Source organism: Crotalus tigris, unplaced genomic scaffold (genome assembly GCF_016545835.1).
Source record: "Crotalus tigris isolate CLP2741 ecotype Arizona unplaced genomic scaffold, ASM1654583v1 scf7180000017551.9496454, whole genome shotgun sequence".
Classification (NCBI taxonomy): Eukaryota; Metazoa; Chordata; class Lepidosauria; order Squamata; family Viperidae; genus Crotalus; species Crotalus tigris.
Genome location: NW_024096469.1, coordinates 8,552,793 through 8,571,370, shown reverse-complemented (window position 1 = coordinate 8,571,370; position 18,578 = coordinate 8,552,793). Strand labels below are relative to the sequence as shown.

The 18,578-nt window shown below is 37.9% G+C and overlaps 1 protein-coding gene across 7 annotated transcripts in view; it reads left to right on the top strand.

The window, feature by feature from the left end:
- SLC38A10 (solute carrier family 38 member 10) overlaps positions 1-18,578 on the top strand; it is a 90,428-nt gene that overhangs the window by 46,445 nt on the left and 25,405 nt on the right. The window lies entirely within an intron of this gene.

Here is an 18,578-nt window from a genome sequence, read left to right as displayed (position 1 = left end):
TGTTTTGTGCCCTCTTTCCATTCCAGGAAAAACAATTGTCAAGATTTCTTTTCTTTTTTCTTTTTTTTTCTTTTGGCGTGCATACGCACACATATGTGTGTTTGTAATATGTATACGAACTTGAATTTATATATACAGTTAAAGCATCAAAGCACACGTGTCAGGAAGCATACAACCAAGTTTAAAGTAAAAAATTCCTTTCTTGTATTTTTCCAGCTTTTCCTCAAGGGAGCTGCAGATGAAATGTTTCTACTTCAAGTAACTAGAGAATTAATAAAATAGTGCCCAACTGTATTTACTGAAATAATAATAAAATAAAGGCCCAGAGGAAAAGTAAGTAACTCAAGGAAAGAAAAACGATATTTTTAAAAGTTCTGCTGGGTTTTGAATCAACGACATGCCGCCCGTGAGGCCCAGCATTATAGGGGTACTGCTCAGCTAATCACAGTAATTGGTACCAGAATTTCCATCACTAAGCAACACACTGTAAATTGTGATATCATATGATCGCGCTACTTTAGCGATAGAAATTTTGGCACTTCTTTTTTTTAATAGATTTTTTATTAGTTTTTAACTATAACAATCTCCAGTGCCTGGTGTACAGCGTGTTGTCTTGGTTTATATTTTAACAAGAAAAAAGGACAATAATTAATTAACAATAATAATTAAACTTGATAATTGCACATTTCATACATTAATTAATGATACATTTCTTTGATCTTCCCTTCTCCTGTTTGTATTCTCCTTCTTCAACTTTAGCCAAAATATAATTCTTAATATTTTCAATATATAAATGATTAGATATAGGCATTTTTTATATTTATACAAATAATCATAATCTCTCTATATAACATTTTTTTCAGCTTATATTATTCTCAGCCATCATCTCATTAGTTCAACATACATCCTATTTTTATAATTTTTGTTTGCTTAAATTCCCTTATATTCAATCCAGTTCTTATCAGTCATAATTTCTTCATATTAGTCCTCTAATTGTCCAAATTTTCCCATTTAGGTACATCCTCCCAATATTTTATATCATATATTATAAAAATACTATGCTTTTTATCTAGCTTATAATATCTAGATATGACATCCTTTTCAGTCAGTTTATATTTCACATATATATTAATAAAAGCTACATCAACCTACTATATGTTAAATTTCATATATTATAAAACATACTATATTAGTTAAATCTCTTATCCTTCTTGTTATAAGGCCCCTTTGTGTTCAAAATTCTCTGTTCTTTTAGCCATATTCAAACAAATGTTTATTCACATAATAGTCCATCTGATAAGGCGAGTCCTGTATCTGTCTCTGGTCTTCTTCTTTTGCTGAGTAATTTTCCAAGTTGATGTAATCGGCTTACCCAGCAGTTCCTGTATTTTTACAGATGTTGTTGGGAATACAAAAGATGAAGTAAGTAAGATAAATACTTTCTGTCTCCCAAACTTCAATGGTTCTCCTGATAACTCCATTTTTCTTGTTGTATCAGAACCTTGAAGATTTTTTCCTGTTTGTGTCAAATTGTAATTCTTTTCCTTTGTTGTTTCATCAATTTGATCATGCTCTTCTAATTTGTAGTCTGCTGTCTGATTTATTTGTGCCCTTGTTTTTATTTCCTGGGTGTTTTTTAATTGTAAATTTAGATTGGAAATATGCTTATTTAAATCATCAAAGTTGTTTCGGATTTCCTTGTGGGAAGCCCTTGATTTTCCAGGCTATGTCCTTCAGGAGAAAATATTGAATGTGGCAATCTGTCATTTTTTAATATGTATGTGATATCCATGTTGTCTCCCCCTTTCAAATAATCTTTCATCAGTGTTTTAATTCAAAAGTCAATTGATCAGTCAATCAAAATTACAGTTCAGTATGTTAAGCCACTTTAAATCCTTCCTACTGATTCTCCTCTAAAAGATTAGCTAAAAAGCCAAGGTTTTTCTTTTCCATAAACATTTTTTAAATTTAAGCAACAGGTGTTTTTTTTTCCTTTCAAACACTTTTTAATCTTATAACTGGTTCTTCCTTTATTCCCAGCTGTCTTCAAGGTTATTTGCAATTCAAAGGAACAACTTTGTTTCTAGGCAATCTGTCAATTTCTGAGTCCTTATTTCTGAGTCCTTATTGTTATTCTCTGAGTCTCCACTAGATGTCAGCAGTTATTTCTTTTTTCAGTTTTTCTTTCAATCAAAAAGTTACTTTTGTTATATATTTTTATAATTCCATCAAAAAAAATTAGGGTATAATCTTGACAGTTTTTTAGTTCCTAAATTTGTCCAAACTGAAGTATTTTAAATCAAATTTTAATATATTTCTTCCCTCCTTTAATATTAATTCACCGCTTCCATCTGTGAGTGAATGGGGATATAGTCCCCTCCCTTCACTTCTGGAAGTTTTCTTGCTTTTGGGATCTTTTCAAGGATTTAGATAGTAGAGAGAAGAAAGAAGATCAGTATTCTCACCAGTTCCAAGCATGCTGTTCACTGATATTTAGGATGATGATGATGATGATGATAAAGTTGGAAGGGACCTTGGAGGTCATCTAGTCCAACCCCCTGCTCAGGCAGGAAATCCTATACCATTTCGGACAAATGGCTGTCCAGTCTCTTCTTAAAAACTTCCAGTGTTGGAACATTCACCGTTTCTGGAGGCAGGTTGTTTCACTGGTTAATTGTTCTAACTGTCAGGAAGGTTCATGCTCTGGGACTTCGGCTGCAAGCAGCTTGGGCTAGACACTGATCTCATGCTAGCCTTTCTCCTGTCGGGTTCGGAGGGCTTTTCCCAGATCAAACAAAGCAATTGCCGTCGCTTCATGATCAACGGGGCGCCCCTCCTTCACGGTCACCTCTCCGGGGCAACTTTGGACCCATCTAGGGTCCCCCAAGCAGGAAGAAACTAGCCTTGGGGAGCGGAAGTCCGCTTTCGTGCGTCATGCGCTACAGGCGCAAAACCGGAAGTCTCGAAATTTTGACACTTCTGTTTGTGTTGTGTAAGCAAAATAAATACATTTAGAATACTGGTTTGAAACTAAGCAAGGTGGTAGAGAAAAATCTGAAAACAGAAGAATAAAACAAATTCAGTGCTGATGGTGTTGCTGCTGTTCTTAAGGCACAAGTGTTGAGAAAATAAGCTTAAGCACAAGAAATGGAAATATAAACAAATATTTGACTTCCAGGGAAGAAATAATGAAGACAGTGCAGCAAAATGAAACAAGCCAGCAAGTAGACCAACTCTTTACCCTCTGAATAAGCAGATAGCTTTAGATTGACCACAGGTGCTACAGACAGCTGCTCCTTATGAGGAGACAGCAAGACAGTGGTTCTTTGATGGGTTTAGAGTTCTGAAGATCTTGCTCAAATCATGGTTGTGCCTTCAAAAGGATACCAAATTTGCATACTTTCTTTTCTAATCATCTTCAGAAATTGCTTGTTAATTGTCTTTCAGCTATTAGGAATCTTAGGAGCTTAATACAGTATTAGGAACAACATGTTTTACAATAGTGGGTGAGTTTCCTTCAATCCTTAGTAAAAGAAATCTTAATTACAATTTTAAGTAATTTTTTGTTTCAAAGTTTTTTTTAAGCAAAAAGATGCTTAAAAGTTTGGTTTAAAAAAATTATAAATGGAGTAAAGATCCAGATAACTTTGAAGTAAAAATTTGTAATTATTTATAAACTCCTTCCCATCGGAAAATGCACTTGTTTTGAATGTATTTTAAAAGATAAGGAAAATTTTTAAAACTTGGATACTTGAGGAAATTAGAAGGAACTATAAAGATTATAATTAAAAGAGAACAATAAACACATCTGAATTGAATGAAGAAAAATCTTTCAACATTAGACATATTGAAGGATATTATTGAACAATGTACCCAGAAATTAATTTTATTTGTGTCTGCCTCTATAAATAGACTGTGTTTAAAAGATGTTAAGTGGGTTTTTAAATGACAGGCTAAAAGAATGACATGGAGAAAGATATATGATATGCAAATAATATGCAAAAGAAATCAGTTGATAGCTTAATAATTTTAATAAATTAAAAAGAACGTATAAATAAACTAAAAAAGTGACCTGGATAATTTTCCTATTTGGATTTACAAAAGAGACTTGTTAAACGGTTTTAAGAATTTTGTGAAAAGGGACGAAAAAATAAATGAAAAAAAAAATAACAAGTTCCAGGACATTATTTGCAGGGCCTAGAGCAGGGGTAGGCAACCTTGGCTCTTTTATGACTTGTGGACTTCAACTCCCAGAATTCCTGAGCCAGGAAGTCCACGAGTCATAAAAGAGCCAAGGTTGCCTACCCCTGGACTAGAGTCAGGTGCAGGGAGTCCTTGATTTACAACCACAACTGAGCCCAAAATTTCTGTTGCTAAGGGAGAGAGTTGTTACGTGAATTTTGCCCAATTTTACGATCTTTCTTGCCGCAGTTGGGAAGCGAATCACAGTTGTGAAGTTGGTAATACCGTTGTTAATTGAGTCTGTCTTTCCCATTGACTGTCTTTCCCATTGAGCAAGTGCCAAGCTTTGATGTCACCTCTGTTCGGAAAACACTGCAGACAGTTAACATTCGGAAAGCAGCAGGCCCAGATAACATCCCTGGACGTGTCCTCAGGGAATACGCAGGGGAGCTGGCTTGTGTTCTAACAGATATTTTCAACCTCCCATTGCAGCAGACAGTGGTCCCATCATGTTTTAAGATGGCCATCATCTTGCCAGTGCCAAAAAAGTCCACAATTACAAGCCTCAATGATTACCGTCTGGTTGCACTGACATCCACCATCATGAAATGCTTTGAGAAGCTGATAAAGGACACTATTGTATCTAGCCTTTGGCCAGCTTTTGACCCGCTTCAGTTTGCCTACGACCAAATCGCTCTATGGAGGATGCTATTTCTTCCGTTCTCCATCTGAGCCTGAAGCACTTAGAGGAAAGAAATACTGATGTGCGTTTGCTGTTTGTAGACTTCAGTTCGGCGTTTAACACAATCATTCCTCAGCATCTAGTAGACAAACTGGGCCTTTTAGGCTTAAACACTCCTTTGTGCAACTGGATTCTTGATTTTCTTACCAACAGGCCCCAATATCTGCGAGTTGGAACAAATACCTCTAATACCATTTTCTTGAGCACAGGTTCTCCTCTGGGCTGTGTCTTAAGTCCGCTGCTGTTCACCCTGTTGACTGTTGTGCTAGGTTTGCTACCAACCATATTGTGAAGTTTGCAGATGATACAACAGTAGTGGGCCTTATTCAGGATGACAAGCTTACCGCAAGGAGGTTGAAGCCTAGTTTTAAATACCGGAAAAACCAAAGAGATCATTGTTTATTTCAGAAAGGGCAGGCACAGCCACACTTCTCTGTGCATAAATGATTTACCTGTGGAGACGGTTACCAGCATCAAATTCCTGGGTGTGCAGCTAACAAGTAGGCTGACTTGGTCGCTCAACAGTGAGAAACTGGTGAAGCGGGCACAGCAGCAGCTGCATTTTCTGCGCCGCATGAGAAAAGCACGCCTTCCTTCCCCTGTCCTGACCACTTTCTACAGGGGGACAATCGAGAGCATCCTGTCATACAGCATTACAGTCTGGTTTGGAGGCATCACTGCTTCAGACAGGAAGGCGGTGCAGAGAGTGGTGAGAATGGCAGCTCCCTCCCTCCCATCCAGGACATAGCACAGAAGTGCTGCTTGAGTAGGGTCCGTAAGATTATCTGGGACACTACACATCACTGCTTCAGACAGGAAGGCAGTGCAGGGAGTGGTGAGGATGGCTGAAAAGATCATTGGCAGTTCCCTCCCTCCCATCCAGGACATAGCACAGAAGTTTTGCTTGAGCAGGGTCCATAAGATTATCTGGGACACAACACATCTTCTTCACGACCTCTTTTCCTTGTTACCTTCTGGGAGGAGGCTTCGTGGTATCCAAAGCAGAACATCCAGATTCAGCCATAGTTTCATTCCATACAGCATTAACCTTGTGAACTCTCAAGCTTCCTCCTTCCGTTATATATTCAAGATGGACAGTATTTAATATTTATTTGCTACGTATATGTAGAGATGTGGGTTTATACATATGTTCATAGTATGTTTAGGTGTGTGTCATGTATGTGTTTCACTTTGAGAGCAGGCAACTAAATTTCATTTTTGCGTCATCGTGCCCACAGTATAAAAATGACAAAGTTTACCTTATCTTATCTTTGCTTGTCAGAAGGTTACAAAAGGAGATCATATGAGCCCGGGATACTGTATCTGTCATAAATATGAGTCAGTTGCCATGGGGATGCTGCTATAGTCATAAGTGTGAAAAACGGTCATAAGTCACTTTTTTCAGTGCCATTGAAACTTTGAACAATCACTAAATGAACTATTGTAAATCAAGGACTACCTGTTCTTAGAATAAAAGAAAGGAAGATAAAGTTGGTTTAATTGATCACGGTTTTTATATATATTATATATATGATTTTTGCTGACTTCAGGACTGGAATGAGGAGGCTTCATTGATTTGTTTAGAGAGATGGGATATGAGAAAAAGAGATAATTTATTGTAAAGAGAAGATGATAAGATATTAACATTGCTTATATTTTGATGAAAAGGAAAGTCACTCTATATATAGTATTACTTTTCTGTTTCTTTACTGTATTTTTATCTTTTTTTTCTATTTCTCATTCTATTTTTTCTTCTGTGCCTTCTATTTTTTCTTTTTCTTTTATATTTTAGTCTGTATTAGTTTTTACTATATTGTAAAATTGTACGCTTTAATAAAATTACTATTTCTAAAAAAGGTGTTCATTTAGAAAGCCTCTTAACACCCCTGATTTGTCTTCAGTCATTGGAGGTCTTGTTAAATCCATGGAATTAATCCAAAAATAGTCCAATTTGACTGAAATCCATGTATTTATTTATTTATTTATTTATTTATTTATTTATTTATGAGACTTATATACCGCTTTAAGTGCAAGCACTCTCTAAGCGGTGTACACCAGTAAGCAATGTATATATATTTTACATTGCCCCCAACAATCTGGGTCCTCATTTTACCTACCTCGGAAGGACGGAAGGTTGAGTCAACCTTGAGCCGGTGACATTTGAACTGCTGACCTGCTGAACACAGTCAGCTAAAGTGGCCTGCAGTACTGCACTCTAACTGCTGCGCCACCTCGGCTCTTGTAGTTCTTATTCTATTATCCTAATTTGACACATGATAGTGATTTTGCAAATGGAATTACTGTACTGGACTTCCTTGAAAAGTTTCCCTTATTCACCAAGCATAAAGAATTCCAGGTCTCTGGCAGATATTATTTCAAATATTGTAAACTATCTAGCTCATCCTAGTTTACAGTTCGCATAAAGAACTACAAACTTTTTATTTCCTAAGGGGGAAAAAATAGTTTAGTATTGCTTTTTCTTAAAGCATTTTGGTACCTAGGGAGCCAAATGCTAATATTCTCTTTTTGTATTGTTTGTTGTAAACAGTTAGACATTCAAAAACTCAAGAAAGTCTGATTTTAAAAAAATAAATAACCGCATAATAAGAAACATTTCTCTACCACCACCACCACCCAAAACCCACAGAAATTACACAGAAGCACTATTTTATTTTTTTGTTAGCAGGTGGCTTAGATTCTGTTTTCATTTGTATCCCATTTAGAGGCCTCAGAATTTGGGACCAGCATGAAATAATCAAGGTGAAGGCTGAGGACACACATTGCAGATATAGGGAATCTGTCAAAATATTGGTGGTTCTTACACATCTCTCTTATGGTGAGATTGCTTGACTTTTTCACATATCAATCATGCTTTAAAAATGGCCAAATTATGTGTTCCCACATTCAATTCAATTTGCCGTTCCCTCTCTTTTTCACTTTCAGTCATGCATGATAGTCCAAACATTTGATCTTTTCATTCTGTATGTTTAGGTCTGAGAATGGTTTTTCATAAGCAAATGTTGCTAATTCCTATCTCTGAGTGGCTTTCACTTAACCCTTGGATATGGACCAGCTAATTTTAAATTGCAGAATATTCAGTGTAATGCCTTCCAGATCTTTTTTCAAATAAAATCTGTGAGAAACTGCTTGTTGAAAAAAATTTCTGTGACATATCTAGAAGTGATTGCCAGCTAGTTTTGTCCTAGGCTAGCCTCTGTAACATTTTTTGTGAGTTCATGCTGTTCTTTCTTAGCTTGTGCAGTTTCTTATTAATCTAGCAATGTTTTCTTTGTTACAGTTGCTTGTAATACTATAAATTGACAATGTTTTCCTTTTTAGAAAGCAGCACAAAACACTTGATTGTGAATACTAGACAGTACGAGGGTTTAGTTTGTAATGAGAATCCATGAGTGAAATAGAGAACATAAAGTATTGTTGTCTGCAAGCTGTACCTTAGATAAGATTGGGTGGTAGTTAAGTTGTTGGTCTAGGATTGGGGAGAGATAGTGTATGTGCACACTGAATCATAGAAGTAAGTTTTGAGCCTGTCCTTCAACGAAGTTTCTTCCCAAGATTACTGTTGTCGGTATAAAATTGGAGACAGAAGGAGAACACTGCCTTGAGTCTCTAGAGAAAAAAACAGATACAAATCTAAAAAAATAAATAGTAATTAATTAATGATATCTGAATTCTTTATAAAACCAGACAGTTGCTACACAAATGTTAAAAAAATACAAACTGACTGCTATATGACCCTGACTGCTATGTGACCCACACAATGAGTGTGAAGCAGTAGAGGCAGTCATAAAGAAGTAGATTCTCCTGTCAAGATTCTATTGGATCCATGAAGGAAATCTCTAAGGCAGTGGTTCTCAACCTTTTTAATGCCGCGACCCCCAACCGGTCGTAGGTCGAGGACTACCCAACCGGTCGTAAGTCGAGGACTTTCCCTGCCCGGGAGTGTCGCACATGCGTGATGCCGCCCCCTGCGCCGGCTGAGGCGTAGGTGGCAAGTGGCAGAGACGGCGCAGGCCAACCACCGGCTGGGCCACCAGCTGGCCCAGCCCAAGGGAGGTAAGGCACCAGCCGGGCCCCACGCACGCCAGCAATCCTGCGCCCGCCGGCCTCCCACCTCTGGCCCTCTTTTACTTACATTTTTAGTAGTTGCTCAGCAGGGAGGGGTGGAAGCTTCCAGACAGCTTGCCTTCGCTGCAGACAACTTGCAGCACTGTTTGCAGAATGGGACTTTTGGCGGGCTCAGCAGGGCAGAGACAGCCTGGACAATTCCTATTGGCTTTTGAAAGCCAATAGAATTAGACTCTATTCAAGAGAGTCTATTCTATTGGCTTTCAAAAGCCAATAGAATAAAAGGGAGTAGCACAGCTAAGGAAAAGGGGGAAAAAATGGCGGACTGCATTGTTTGGCGACCCCTGTGAAATAGTCGTTCGACCCCAAATGGGGTCCGACCCACAGGTTGAGAACCACTGCTCTAAGGGGAACAAATTTTTGTGAGCTACTTTTCATGAGTAAGTGAAAAAGATGATTTTTTCAGACAGATCTAGTAGAGGACCTTGACTGCTGCGATTGTGTTACGCTGATGATCAATTCTCCTTCTTAGCACCTCTTGCAAATAGGATTTTCCCCAAATCCCTAAAAGACATTTTTTGATTGGACTACCATTACCCTGCTTGATCTAATAACTCTTTGAAGAGGGAGAGGATAAATATAGAAAATTTGTTATGCCCTCTTTCTCCATCCCCATTGCCTATTTTGTTACCTTCTGGCTAGCATTATTGGCAATTTGTTTTGAAAAAAAACCCCCATGCTTTCTCGGTTTTTCCTGCACCTGTAATAGTGGCATAGTTGACACCTCGACCAGGTTCCACGTCAAACCTTTGCAGTGACAATTACAGTGATTAACTAGGTAAAAATAATGCATCAGAGTTTAATTAAATCTCCTTCACTGTCAGCCAACAATCCATCCACTTGTCTTTCTCTTGTTCTCTCTCCTTCAGTACTTTTTTTTTATTTGGAGTGTGGCAGCTTGGCTAAAATTCTTGATGCCAATATTGTTTATCAGTTATTATTGTGTATCTGCTTAGTTGATCAGCCTAACCCACAAATCATAAGTTACAGAAACTTCAAGGGATAGCTTAAATCAAAGTGTTCTCTCTCTGTACGTGGATTCACTGCAAACAGGTAAAGCTGTGTAATAATAACCAGGATGTCTGGATTTTATATCTAAGAAACATCAGACCGTTCCATTTCTGCCACTTAATTTTGTAATCTGTTTTGCAAATATTGTTCCCTTGTTTTCAAGCCCTCGGTAAACATGACAACTGGAAACTTCTTTTTTGTTGGATGATGCGTTTAGATTTTTTCAGGCCTTTTTATAAGCCACATGAGAATGTTGTGCAAATTGGCTAGTTGGGATGGAGTCCCAAGTGGACTGCACTGTCTTCCTTCCTCTCTTTTGCCTTTCCTTCTCTGAAATTAAAAAGCCAACTTGACGCTTCCTCTTAGTTGAAATAGGAGCTATACTAAATTAATTTAAATTAAATCGTGGCTGTAAGTTTGGCCACCTGTATTTTGGACTCATGCCTCTCCTGGATGAGTAAGGCCTGCCAGGATGTGGCTTCTGACTGGGTTCAAGTGGTGATTAATGTCTGTTTACGGGGATGGGGTGGTACTGCCTGCCTTGAAGTAGGTGGTCGTGCCCACACTTCTCAAGAGGCCATCCATGGGCCCAGCTGTGTTAGATAATTTTTGTTGAGTCTCCAATCTTCTGTTTTTGGGGAAGATTATTAAGAGGGTGGTTGGCATGCACCCCTAACTGTGGATGAAATGGATTATCTGGACCCTTGTCAGTGTGGATTCAGACCAGAGTGTAGCACTGAGACATGTGCTGATGAACTTTGGAGGGCTAGAATGGGGGTGATGCAACTGTCCTGGCTCCCCTGAATCTCTCAGTGGTTTTTGATATCATCAAATCCTTCTGGACCAGCTCCAGGGATTGGGAGGGGGGAGGTACTATTTTGAAGTCATTGTCCTCCTTTTTCCATGGCTGGGTTCAGTTGGTGTTGGGATAGGAGGAAGTGTCAGTTCCTGCAGCGTGGGGTACCTTGGGACTTGAGTCTGTCGCTTCTCCTATTTAACATTTACATGAAACTGCTGAGTTCATCTGACAGGACAGAGCATGGTATCATCAGTATGCAGATGATACCCAGTTATGCATTTGAGCTTGGTGCACTCTGAACTTGCCTGTTTTCTGGCAGATGTTTCATTACCCAAATTAAGTAACATCATCAGTGCTAGTAAGGAGTGCTGTTTGCTGTCAGTTTGTATTCTGGTGGCTTGCCCTGTCAATGTTGGTGGGATTCTTTGGCTGTAGACAGTTTCTTAATTGGGGTATTGTTTACTTGATTGTTGGTCTGATGTCAACCTTGGAGTTAATCTATGCTGATCTGGGTGCTGATTGCTGGTGGAGAGGTGCTTGGGTCTTTTTGTTCCCTTTTGGGCTGATTGACTGTCTCTTTTGCATAGTCTATAGACGTTGTTAATGTCTATGTGTCTATTGATAGCTAATTTGTCAGAGTGCCAGGCTTGTAGAAATTCCCTGGCATTTTGGGGCTTGGCCTGGACTAGGATGGTCACATTTACCCAATTGAAACTATGGTTAAATCTGTCTATAACTTGTGAAATTAAAGAATTTTCATCATGTCTTCTGACTGCTAGTTGGTGTTCATGTATGCATTCTGCCAGTCTTTTGCCTGTTTGTCTTACATAGTGGTTGTTGCAGTTCTTACACTATATCTTGTAGATCAGGGGTTCCCAACCTGTGGGCCACGTCCCAATACTGGTCCATAGCCTGTCAGCCTCCAGGCCGCAGGAATGGCTGGTGAGTGCATGCACGTGTGCATGCACTCCCCCCCACTTGTGCTAGCACTGCTGCAAGGGGGCTATCCGCAACGCAGACATTAGCGGCCCCGTTTGCCCATGCACGTGGGCGTTAGCACTGCCACCAGCACTGCCGCAGGTGCGCAAGGCTCCATTTGTGCATGTGTGTGGACACTAGCACCACTGCAGGTGTGTGTGGCCCATTTGTGCATGCGCTGGCACAAATTTGCCTGCTCTTCCCTTTCCCTCCAGGCCACCAAACTGCAAAGGTTGGGGACCTCTGTTGTATGCGCAAATGGAGCCGTGCGCACCTGCAGCAGCACTGGCTTCTATAATATGAATCATATTTGCTGTTTGTAAACCTGTTTCTCCAACTTGGAGGTATCTTTTGAGGGGCTCTTCATCAGCCTTTTTTTTAAAGTATCCCAAATAATTTACAAAAATAGATACCTGATTCCTTATCCTTAATTCTGGATCATTTAAAAAGGTTTGGTTTTGATAAGATCTTTAGGATACCTTAATTTTTTTTCTCCTAACACCATTTTTAGGACTTTGGTCCTGGTTAGTTTTATGTTAACTAAATTGTTACGAACCACAAGAAAATATATCAAATAACTATTATTTTTTTTAAGAAGTCTGATTCTTCAAGATCAAGTAAACAATATCTGTCAAATCTCTCCTCTTAGTTTCATATTTGCTGATGCTCTCAAAGAATTCTAAGTGATTCAAATTAAACCTTAACTTCGCCGAAGCCATGCTGCTGTTTCTCTGGCAAGACTTGTCCTTCCGTATATTTGTTGATATGTATTTGACAATATTTTCCATGAATTTAGTTGGAATGATTTCAAACTGTAATTGATTGGATTTCCCTGAACCCTAATTTTAAAAATCTTAGATTGGTCCCCTTTTTAATCTGCAGGATTATATGAACATTTGTACATGTTTAGAGTGTCAGGTTAGTCACTGCACATTTGAATGTTAAAAGTTCTCTTTGATGAATGTTATTTGGACCTGACAAGCTTATTTATTTCCAATTTGTTAATAAGAGCTAGAGCAGTGGTTGATAGCAATATAGGCTTGCTTAGAGAAGATGAGAATCTCTTTAAACAAGTAAAAGATCAAAGGCGAACTCATATTAAGAGAATTTACGGGGTTCTAGTGGAACTGGATTCAGAATCAGAATTAATCAAAGATTGTATGATTAAATGGGCACAAAATTTTGGTGAACCAGTTCTATTGGACATCTGGGAAATTATCTGGGTGAGAAATGTTAAATTTACGCAAGCCCAGAACTTAAGGGAGAATTTTTATAAAATGTTTTATAGATGGCACCTTGATCCACAAAAAATGTCTCGTATGTATCCTGACTTACAGCCTAAATGTTGGAGATGTGGATGTTTGGATGCTACTTACTATCATATCTGGTGGTCGTGTAAAAATATAAAAGCTTTTTGGATTAAGATATGGTGGAATATTCAAAGAATTTTTAGAAGGAGGGTAAAATTTACCCCACAATTATTTTTGTTAGGTATTGTTACTGATTGTGATACTAAAGAGATTATATTGATGTTAAATTTAATTACAGCCGCAAGGCTGTTAGTAGGGCAATATTGGAAGAAGGAATCTTTGCCTACCTTGCAAGAGTGGTTTTTTAAAGTTTCTTATCTGGTGGAAATGGCAAAGATTTCGGCTTTTTTAAAGGAGCAATCACAAGAGAAATTTTTTGCCGTATGGGAAAAATGGATAAATTTCATACAATACAAATTGGCTATAAAAAAATACCATTTAGCTTTTTCATAACTTGTATTTAAATTTGATATTTTATAGATTGTATTCTTTCTTTCTTTTCTTTTCCTTTCTTTCTTTCTTTCTTCTTTTTTTTCTTTCTTTTCTAAGTATTTTATTGTTAATTACTTTATAAGTTGATTAATTTTTTTTTTAGAATTTTTAAAATTTTAATTAAGCCTATATCCAGCTCTGGGAAGCTCGGGGGGGGTGGAGGGGGTTGGTTTGGGAGGGTTTGGGGGAGGGTTGTTTTATTTTTTGTTGGTTTTTTTTGTTTTTTGTAAAACTTTCAAAAAAATTTTCAATAAAAAAAAAAGAGCTAGAGCAGTGGTTCTCAACCTTTTTAATGCCACAACCCCCAACCGGTCGTAAGTCGAGGACTACTCAACCAGTCGTAAGTCGAGGACTACTCAACTGGTGCAGCACCGTTTGCAGAATGGGACTTTTGGCGGGCTCAGCAGGGCAGAGACAGCCTGGACAATTCCTATTGGCTTTTGAAAGCCAATAGAATTAGACTCTATTCAAGAGAGTCTATTCTATTGGCTTTCAAAAGCCAATAGAATAAAAGGGAGTAGCACAGCTAAGGAAAAGGGGGAAAAAATGGTGGACTGCGTTGTTTGGCGACCCCCCCCCCAAATGGGGTCCCGACCCACAGGTTGAGAACCACTGAGCTAGAGCTTCATTTCTTTACTTCTATTAGCCTCTGTTCCTCAGGTTTCCTTGCTAAAAATGCTCATTTATCTATAGACATGTTTTTAATAGTTATATGCATATTTTGTCATCAAATACTTATTTAGTAGTTCCATAAATCTCTTACACATGCTGAATACTTTTTCATTGATTGGTGTGAGCATCCTTATGTTACCTTGGGGCATTGGTCGCGACTGAGGCATGGTGGTAAAAATATGCCAAAACTGATAAATGTTGATTTTAACATTAGCAGAGAATGGCTGTAATCTAATTTATAGTTTTCATAAGTGAATTGTGAAAACTTGATATTTGTGGACTTATTTAGTGATGGCCATAGCATATGGAAGATTGCAGTTTGGAATATAAAGAAAAAGAAAGAAGCCAGGAGAAAAGGGCAGGATGTAATAGATCTGAATGAAGATTGTCTGATCTTGTGTGGGGGATTGATAAATAAACACAGGGGAGTGAAGGGATGAGTTTCATTATGAATGAAAGGCTGAAATGGGCTGAAAAGCATACTAGAAACTATGACTCAGTGTCGTGTAGGTTATCATGGTTACTATAGAAATGGGTGGTGAAAGTTACATGTTACACTTCATTGAACATTGATAATGGAAAGAACAAAAATGTGTTTGGGCAAAAATGTGTATTCTGAATGAACTCAGTTTGGAGAAAAAAATCAGCTGACGTGAATGGATGGGTGGGAACAAGACAAGAGGATACACACACACAAAAAAAGGTATAGAACCATTCTGATATCCAAGAATGAAACAAAATGATAATTGTTTAGTGAGTTCTTGCTTAGAAAAATCTCTCCTTCAATACGCGGTAAGTCTGTTCACAAATACACATGGCAAAAGAACAAATATACATCCAGATTCATTATTGGTTTGTTTAGGATGAGTGAGAGAATGAAAAAATAAAAGAAATAAGAAAGTTAAAATGATTAGAAAGAAAGTACAAGTCCTGTATGAAAAAGATTACACAATAAATTAATCTTCGAATATAATTAATGAAAAACAGTGATAAAGACGATGAGTAAACTGCTTGGAACAGTATGAAAAGAGTCATGTTACAAAGTGTGAGAATATGCGGAGTTATGCTACTGAAAATTTTAAAAAGATTCTTTGTGGAATGATGAAGTGAAAGAGGCTGTTTGTGAGAAAAAAATGCATTAAGAGAGAATGATAAAAAGTATGTGTAATGTCCACAGAGAGAAAGATAGTTGCAAAGAATCTTGTTAAAGAGAAAGATACAATTAAGGTTAAAAGAAGTGGAGAGAATGCAGAGCAATTTTGACAGAAGTTCAAATATTGTCTTAGAAGTAGATGAAAAGGGCCAAACAAGAAGCCTGTAGCAGAGTAAGTGAAATTAAAAATAAAAATGATGACATGATGTGGGATGAAACTGAAGTGAGGAAAAGCTGGAAGGAACATATTAGAAATCTGTACAAATGATAGCAATATGTCAAAAATAGAATTGAAATGCTATAATTAGGGCCGCTTCTAAGACTAAGCAACCTAGACAGTCACCTAGAGCAGTAAATTTTAGGAAGTGCCAGAGGTGGAAGCACTTCTGAAGTATACAATATGAATATAAAATCTGATAATCTTTCCTCGTCACTTTAGAAATTTTTCTTTCCGTGCTTTTAAAAAACACTCACAAAGTCAGTTGAGTGATACTGAATAGTACACTAACCAAGATGTTCAAGTCATGAAAAAGAAATTATTACTGTACAGCTATGCTCCTCAGGAAAATGAAAATATTACCAAAGCAAAACAATGGCCTAATAGGAAGGTACTGAATGAACAAGTTGCATGACTGTCAACTTATCAAAGTTATATCTGGAGAAACAGGAATGCCCCCACCCCCCCACAGGCGTCCTGTAACCTGAGTGATGTTGAGCTGGCCACGCCCCCCCCGCCATTGACTTTGCTTGTCAGAAAGTTGCAAAAGGTGTCATATGACTCTGGGACACTGTGACTGTCTTAAGTATGAATCAGTTGCCAAGCATCCGAATGTAAATCACATGACCCTGGGGATGCTGCAACAGTCATAAGTGTGAAAAATGGTCATAAGTCACTTTTTTCAATGCCATTGTAACTTCGAACAGTCACTAAGAGAACTGTTGTAGGTTGAGGACCGCCTGTACTTTATCACTTTTTTCCTTTTTGGGGGGAGGTCATCAAGTTTTTGACACCTTGCTAGGTGGCTGGTGATACTTGAATATTGCCATATCCTAAAAGTGGTACAATCTGAAAAGGTTGAAAAGCCCTGATCTAATCAGTGTTGAAAGAAGTAACAGGGCTGTGTATAAGAGTGTGCTTCTGTTCACTTTTCACATATTCAATAAGTTGAATAAATTTTAAGTAATATAACACAGAGGTCCCCAATCTTTTAGGCACCAGGGAGCGGTTCCGTGGAGAGAGGTTTTTCCGTGGACCAGAGATGCGTGGTTTTGTGTGCTGCTTGTATCTTGTGGATGGAGCTTTGCTTGTTTGTGCGGACCAGTTGCTAGCATGCCGCAGCCTGGTACTGGTCCATGGACCAGGGGTTGAGGACCCCTGATGATGATGATGATGATGATGACGACGATGATAATAATAATAATAATAATAGTAATAAAGTTGGAAGGGACCTTGGAAATCATCTAGTCCAACCCCCTACTCAGGCAGGAAAACCCTATACCATTTCAGACAAATGGCTGTCCAGTCTCTTCTTAAAAACTTCCAGTGTTGGTCAGCCATCCTCCATTTTGTAACAAGCAGCCTCATTTTTCTTCTTCTGTGTCTAGATCACTCTTTAAACTGCCAGAATGAAGCCATCTTCTTCGCTTTGTTGTTGACCAAAAATAAGTCATATCTGTACATGTTTCTGGTACCGTAGTAGCCAATGGGCCGGGCTCTGTGTCTCTCCATATTCACACAGTGTGTTATCCGCTAAGAGGCTCCACTTGAGCATATTGGTTTTACACTTAGGCATTTCAATTCTCAACCTATTCAGAGTCCTCCTAGTAGTATAAGGAATCTCAGATCCTTCAGCCATATCCTCCTTTAATTTTATTACTTGCTCGATGGTCTCCTTCTATCTTTTAATTTGATTTTCATTCCTATCTATCTAGCTCCATTCATATCTAAGGGTTGTCTTTATAAATTGTGGACTGTATATATGTAACATTGACCTTATTGTTATACATATGTTTCCTTAAAATATTTGTTTGCATCTCATACCGTTTCTTTGTTGCTAAAGAAGTTTTCGGTCTTCTCTTTTGGGTAGAATTTCCATTTTCTCAAAAAACTTAAGTAGATGTTGCTATAACTGTACTCATATGTACGAGGCCTGGATAATTACTCAGATGAGAATCACAAAGTTGGTAAAACCTTTGTAGCAGATTAAATGATTTTGCCTAATAAATAACTGACAGCAACAAATCACAAAAAGACAAGAGTTAGTTCTGCAAATGTTTTTTTTCTCCTGCTGACAAATGGACAATACTGGGTTTTAGAATTCCACATGCTTCATATATGATACGGATGTGCTTTGGATTCTGTCTCAGTGTTGTATCTTTCTGTTGCTCATTAAAGCATGTGTGAGCCTGAAAAACGTTCCACTACCAGTTAAAATGACCTGTATTAATTGACTTATTCAAACAATGGAAGCCTGAAAAAGATGATTATACTTTAATAAATAGTAGATAGATGCTTAGAGTCCAAAGCACGTTTTCATAATTGTTTTAGTATCATACAATATATATTCCTTTCAGTGTAGCTCAGTACAATCCAGGACTAGCTTCTTGAGTTCTTTCAAGTATCAGTCCAATCTAATTGAGTTTAGACCCTGTTGATATTAAAGCACTTACCCTATTTAATTTTTACTGGATTATGCAGCTAGTGTGTTGAGCTTAAAGCGTAATTTAATTTTGATGTGATATGTGCTATAATGCACTAGGTGTTTTTGGCTGGTACTGATGAATCCTCTGCTATGATACAATTGACTGGGATGCCTTAATGTCACAAAGATGTTGCAGGACAGGAAAAAAATGGTCTCCAGCAGCTACTGGCTGAATTACTTAGGTTATAATAAATTATAAGGGAGATAGGAGGGAAATTGCTGATAGAAGTAGTAGAACTTTAAGAAATGAAAAGAAGGCAGGAAATAAAAAGTAGAAAGCAAGCCAATTGGGGATAGGAGAAAATAGTTTTGAGGGAAAGAAATGAGGATAAGGAAGGAAGATTAAAGAAAATATAGGCAAGAAGACTGGGAGATAAAAGAGGAACAGTGT